The sequence below is a fragment of the Tachyglossus aculeatus genome, chromosome X3 (assembly GCF_015852505.1).
Source record: "Tachyglossus aculeatus isolate mTacAcu1 chromosome X3, mTacAcu1.pri, whole genome shotgun sequence".
In the NCBI taxonomy this organism is placed as follows: domain Eukaryota; kingdom Metazoa; phylum Chordata; class Mammalia; order Monotremata; family Tachyglossidae; genus Tachyglossus; species Tachyglossus aculeatus.
In genome coordinates this window covers 16,531,293-16,538,072 of record NC_052099.1, presented here as the reverse complement: position 1 = coordinate 16,538,072, position 6,780 = coordinate 16,531,293, and the positions used below count along the sequence as shown (strand labels likewise).

At 53.5% G+C, this 6,780-nt stretch overlaps 1 protein-coding gene across 2 annotated transcripts in view; it reads left to right on the top strand.

The window, feature by feature from the left end:
• Nucleotides 1–5,455: 5,455 nt before the first annotated feature.
• Nucleotides 5,456–6,780, top strand: part of CDH6 (cadherin 6) — a 61,756-nt gene continuing 60,431 nt past the window's right edge. For both annotated transcript variants that reach the window (XM_038770445.1, XM_038770444.1), the window contains exon 1: nt 5,456–5,730. The gene's annotated coding sequence lies outside the window, so the exon portion shown is untranslated. The remainder of the gene's footprint in view (nt 5,731–6,780) is intronic.

The following is a 6,780-nucleotide window of genomic DNA, read 5'->3' as shown; positions in this document are numbered from 1 at the left end:
GGACAGTTTAGACAGATATGGATTTTTTCCCCTTGAATTACTAACTGCTCTTTTTTGTCTATGGAGACCACACTGAAGATAATTTATTCCCTACACCATCACCATTAACACAGGCAACATTTCTTGAGCACTTACTGTGCGCAGACCACTGAACTGGGTGCCTATTACAAAGCCCTACTGAGAGCTCACCTCCTCCAGGAAGCCTTCCCAGACTGAGCCCCCTCTTTCCTCTCCCCCTCCACCCCACCCTACCTCCTTCCCCTCCTCACAGCACCTGTATATATGTTTGTACAGATTTATTACTCTATTTATTTTACTTGTACATAGTTACTATTCTATTTATATTATTTTGTTAATGATGTGCATCTAGCTTTACTTCTATTTATTCAGATGACTTGACACCTGTTCACATGTTTTGTTTTGTTGTCCATCTCCCCCTTTTAGACTGTGAGCCCATTGTTGGGTAGGGACCATCTCTATATGTTGCCAACTTATACTTCCCAAGCGCTTAGTACAGTGCTCTGCATACAGTAAGCGCTCAATAAATATGATTGAATGAATGAATGAATGAACGCAGTCCTGTACTGGGAACTTACTATATGGAAAGCACTGTACTGAGTTCCTCCTGGGTGCCTACTAAGAATCAGCATTGCCTAGTGGAAAGAGGATTGACCTGGGTTCTAAGCCTGCTCTGTGACCTTGGGCAAGCCACTTCCACTTCCCTCTGCCTGAGTTTCCTACTCTGTAAAATGGGGACTCAATACCTGTTCTCCCTCCCTCTTACATTGTGAGCCCCATGTGGGTCAGGGACTGTGTCCAACCTGATCATCTTATTAAATATATCTTACTATATCTTGTCTATCTGGTCATATCTCTTCTATCTCACCACCACCCCCTTGCCCACATCCTGCCTCTGTCCAGGAACACCCTCCTTCTTCATACCCAACAGATGGTCAACTTCCCCACTTTCAAAGTCTTATTAAAAGCCCATCTCTTCAAGAAGCCTTCCCCAACTAAGCCCTCATTTTGTCTTCTCCCACTCCCTTCCGCATCACTCTTGCACTAGGAGTTACACCCTTTAGTTATCCTTCCCTCAGCCCCACACCACTTATGTATATATCTGTAATTTATTTATATTAATGTCCACCTTCTCCTCGAGGCTGAAGCTCCTTGTGGGCAGGGAATGTGTCTACCAACTGGTACTCTCCCAAGCGCTTACCAAAGTGCTCTGTATACAGTAAGTGTTCAATACATATGATTATCTTGTATTTATCCCAGCACTTAGTACAGTGCTTGGCACATAGTAAGTGCTTAATAAATACCTCAATTATTATTATTTTCAGACGTTCTTGCCCTGTTCAATTTCCTATGACCACCAATCCCACGTCACCAGTCCATGTCCACCCTGTTCGGCCAGCTGGGGTCATTTTAGTGAAGGGACGTGGAGACCGAAGGGATTATTGGGCGAGTTCCAGTCATTCAACCATCTTGGCCTCAATCCCCCACAGATTACCTAGGAGAGCTGGGGCAGGTAGGGTCCAAGCGATCCAGATAACGGTCGGCTCCCTAATCTAAAACTTTGCTGTCTCAGTCGGTGTTCGCACTGCAGGCAAAACGTTGAGCTGGGAGAACTCACAGGCTTCCACAGGCGTTTCAAACACCGCGTCTCAGTTGAAACTGAGGCGGCGATTATGCCACGGGTGGCCGTTAGTCACAGAAAACGCTATAAAGAAACTGTAGTCTTCCAGAGAACAAGGTACTCTACTCTGCTCCCTTGTCCAGTTGGACTGGGGGGCGGGAGACAGGCGGTAGGGAGGGGGAGAATTTATAATTCAGAATCCATAGGCTTGTGTGCTTTACACAGATGGGCCTGCCTCAGTAACAGCCAGATTTTTACTCTTTCCCGGGCTGGTTGGGCGGTTTCAGTTACTAGTCCAAAAAACTGAATGGAGCCTTTCATAAAGGAACCAGAAGAGGAGCGGTCGGGGAGAGCAAACTCAAAACTCTACGGAACTTTAACCGCAAATGAAGCTCGAAAGCCCAGCGGTGGTTTCAACCCGCAACGGTCTTTCCCATGTCCCCCCTAGTGGCCACAGACAAAGCGGCAACTCCTAAATTTACCGACTTCAAAGAAACATCACGAGTTGGTGATGTATTAAAAAATCTGCATTTTCATTCACTTAAAGGATAACTGTCAGGAGTTGGGGGCTAATTGACCGAGGATTCTCTTTGGCTAACTGGGAGAAAGCACAGTTTCAAAATCAATGCCCGGTGCTTCGTTCACATTTTAGCAGTGCCTTTTTGTGGAGTGTCACTGAGTGCGTAAACTTTTCTAAGCGCCTCATCAATCGTTTGAGCTTCTGCTCAGAGGATTCAAAATGGGAATGACGAGGAGATACTGTGGTCTAGAAGAAAAAGACCACTGGACACAAGTGCCAGTCCCAGCTCTGCCCCTGGCTTGCTGTGTGTCCTTGGGCAAGTCATTTAATCTCTCTGGGCCTCAGTCTCCTCATCTGCAGAATGGGGGCTTTTCTCCAAGACTGGGAGCCCCGGGTGGAGAGATGCAGGGCCCTATCGGAGGGTCCGGGACAGCACGCTACACACAGGGACGGTGGAGTCCCCCATCAAAAATGACAGAAAGCCAGGGTGCTGAGGCTCAAGACCTGAGAATCTGCATGGGGGAATCCATCAGAATGCTCATGGTTGGCACAGCACCATTCACTTTCTCTCACCCCTGCCGGGTATGTTCCCACTGAGACCCGTTAATGCAACAAGCAAACGGGCAGGAGGGGTACAGAATATTGTGAAATGCCCATGAAGGGTTTTTTTACACGCAAGATCGATTTTTTTCTTTATGGTATTTGTTAAACGCTTATTACATCAGGCACTGATCTAAGTGCTGAGGTAGACTCAAGTTTATCAAGTTGTACACAGTCCCTGTCCCCCATGGGGCTCACAATCTAAATAAGAGGGAGTAGGATATACTCCCCATTTTAGAGAAGCAGAATGGCTAGATGAAAAGAGCACAGGCTTGGGAGCCAGAGGTTATGGGTTCTAATCCCAGCTCCGCCACTTGTCAGCTGTGTGACTTTGGGCAAGTCACTTAACTTCTCTGGGCCTCAGTTACCTCATCTGTAAAATGAGATTAAAACTGTGAGCCCCATATGGACAACCTGATCACCTTGTATCCCCCCCAGTGCTTAGAACAGTGATTCGCACATAGTAAGCACTTAAAAGATGCCATTATTATTATTATTATTATTATCATTTAGAGTTGAGGAAACTGAGGCACAGAAGTTAAGTGATTTGCCCAAGATCACACAGCAAGCAATTAGCAGAGCCGGGATTAGAAGCCAGGTGGTCACGGGTTCTAGTCCAGGCTCCACCACTTGTCTGTGTGACCTTGGGCAAATCACTTCACTTCTCAGTGCCTCAGTTACTTCATCTAAAATAGGAATTAAGACTGGGAGCCCCATGTGGGACAGGAGGGACTGTATCCAACCTGATTACCTTATATCTACCCCAGTGCTTAGAATAATGCTAGGCACAGAGTAAGCACTTAATAAATACCATTAAAAAAGAAAGGCCTTCTGACTCCCAGGCCCATGCTCTAGCCTTTAGGCAAAACTGCTTCTCAGTGGTCACGATGCTTCTCCATTGCCTAAGTGATTACAGCTTAGGGTGGGATACCAGTAGCCCTGTGACCCAGCAGGGGTTGTCTTGGTAGCCCCCCCACCCATGTTATCCCGCTACTCTTCATGATTCTGTCCACTAAATACTCCTGATATAAAGTATTCATCATGGGAGGAGTTCCAGAGGACCGGGAACTTTACTGGGTGATCTTAGCTTGGAAACCCTGCCCACACAATTACTCTTGCTTCCACCTCCCCCAAAGGGAAGACAGTGGTCTGGTATGATCTGTCAAAAAATTATAAGGAATGACAAACTGGGGGGAGGGGAGGGTTGTGTGCATGTATTTTAAATAATTCTCTTGTAACTAGTGGGCAGGGAAGGCATCTGTATTGTAATAATAATAATGATAATGTTGGTATTTGTTAAGTGCTTACCACGTGCCAAGCACCATTCTAAGCGCTGGGGTAGATACAAGATAATCAGGTTGTCCCACATGGGGCTCACAGTCCTCATCCCCATTTTACAGATGAGGGAACTGAGGCACAGAGAAGTTAAGTGATTTGCCCAAGGTCACACAGCTGACAAGTGGCAGAGTCGGCATTAGAACCCACGACCTCTGACTCCCAAGTTCATGCTCTTTCCGCTAAGCCACGCTGCTTCTGTACTTTCCCAAGGGCTTAATACAGTGCTCTGCTCACAAGAAGCACTCAATAAATGCCTTTGGTTGTTGTACTGTAATCAATCAATGGTACTTACTGAGCGCTTACTATTGTAACATCTTTCATTCAAGGAGCTCAATAAACCTGGTGGATTTTAGTTAAGCTTGCTAGAACTTTGATTCTGCCAACATTTGCACGCTGAACCGTTTGATAGATAGGATGTGCTACTCACACGGTAGACTCCAAGTTTCCTCCTCTAACCCCTTTTTCAGGCCCATTATGCCCCCCTCCGTCATCCAGATCATGGCAATCGCTGTCGTTCTCAGAGATGGCTGCAGACCTGTGAGGACAAAGGGCTGCTTGTCCCCCTCTGGACTACAAACTCCTTGTGGGCAGGGAACATGCCTTCCAATTTCTACGTAGATTGTGAGCCCCTTGTGGGACAGGGACTGTGTCCATCCGGATTAACTTGTACCTACCCCAGTGCTTAGAACAGTGCTCGACACAGTAGACACTTAATAAATACCATTTTTAAAAAACCCTCCCATGCATTGTACAGTCCCAAACACTTCTTACTCCAGCGCTTTGGACGCTACTCTCAATGGTCAATAAACACCACCAAGGGATGGATGTAGTTCGGGTGGGCAGCATGTCATTTCAATTATTTCAGTTATCTGGGTATGGGACAGAGGGGGTTCGGGCTTCCTTATTTCCAGAATGGATAAAAGAAGATAAACGTGCCGTCGAAATCTGGGTTGGATTAGAGAATACGTTTCTTTTGCACGGAAGGGCAAGCGAAGAGCCGCTTGGGGGCAAATTAGGTTTCGGCGCCCGCCGCTGGCCAGGGTAAGGGCCGGTCCTTGGGCACGGTGGGCCCGGGCCGGAGCCTCTCCCCCGGGGGTCCTGCGATGCCGCCTATGCCCGCCCCTCGCCCCCCAGAAGACTGGCCGGGGTTGGTGTCCCTTCGGCCTTCCAGCGTGGATGCCGGGGGGGGCGGGCAGAAAGGGGAGGGGAGGGGAGAGGAGGGGGCGGGCAAGGAGAGGAGGGAGGGCAGGGGAGGGGAGGGGAAGGGAGGGGAAGGGAGGGGAGAGGGCTGTTCCCCAAGCCCTCCTCTGTCCGCCTCCTCCCGCTCCGCTCACTTGCCCACCGGCCTTTGGCCCGAGGAGTGGGGCATCCCCTTGTCCCGCGGCGGAGCCCAGCCCAGCGGGCAGGACAGGACCGGACCAGGGCGCCGTCGTGCCAACCGGGACAGCCCCGCCAGCCCCTGGGCGCCGGGTGCAGGAAGGGAGTGCGGCGTGCCCCGTGCCCGCCGTGCCCCGCGGTGCCCGGGAGAGGCGGCTAGCGGCGGGCCGGGCGGAGGAGCGCGGGGCTCCGGACGGGCGGCGCTGAGCGGCGGATGCCCGGCGGGCCCGGGGGCGCCCCAGGACCGGCGGCGCTGGTAAGGCTATTCCGGCTCGGACCGAGCCCGGGCAACTTCCCGGGGCGAGCGGACGGGGGAAAACTTGAGGGGGGGGCGGGGGACAGCCGGCGGGCGGAGGCGGGAGGTGCGGTGGCTCCCGCGGGTCCGGACGGGCGCGCCGGGGCCCGGGCAGGGCCCCCAGGGCGCGGGGGGAGCGGGCTGCAGCCGTGCCAAGGGGCAAGGGGCGGGCACAGGACAAAAGGAAGCCCCCCGCCCTGTCGGGACAGGAGAGCAGAGGGGGTCAGACGCGGGGCCCCGGCCGTGCGGGCTGGGGGCGGGTCAGGACCTGGCAGAGGGCAGGGCCGGCGGGGGGCACCGGGGCGGGATGGCGGGGATCTGCAGCCCCAAGGGCGCGGGGCCGGCGGGGGGGAGGGCTGGCGGGGGGGGGGCGCCCCCTTCCTCCCGACCCCTGAAATGGCGGCCGACGGATGGCAGGGGCGGGTCTCGGCCCTGGGCCCCATCTGGGCGGCCCGGCGCGGCCAGGGTTGCTGTAGAGGTCAGTGGATGCGGGGAGAGGCGAGCGGTGTCACTGCTGCAATAAAATCCATATTTTATGGGGGGTTGTTTCCTGCGGCTCTCCGCCACCAGGACCGCGGAGTCCGCGGGGGGCAGGGATCTCCCCTCTCTAGCGCCGTATTGCACTTTCCCAGCGCTTAGCACAGTGCCCAGCACACGGTAAGCGGAGGTCCGCGGGGCGGGGGGTCCGGGCGGACTTAGCGGGGCTCCGGATCCCGTGGGATTCGGGGAGTCCGGGCACAAAGTTTGGGGGTCCCTCCGGGAGACAAGTGCCCGCTTTTCCCGGGCCGGGGGCTCTAACCGCGGGGCTGGGCAGCGGGGCTAGCGGGGCGGGCCGCATGGGGCGCCAAGCCGTCCTCCCAGTGACAGCTACTGCCAACGGGGCCTGCCCAACCTACCAAATCGGCGCACACTTCATGACAAGCGCTCCGTTCCCCTGGCCCGAGACGGCACATTTCCCTAATCCGGACCGAACTGAGCCTCGAGCCTGGAGCCAGTCCGGGGCGGGGGGGG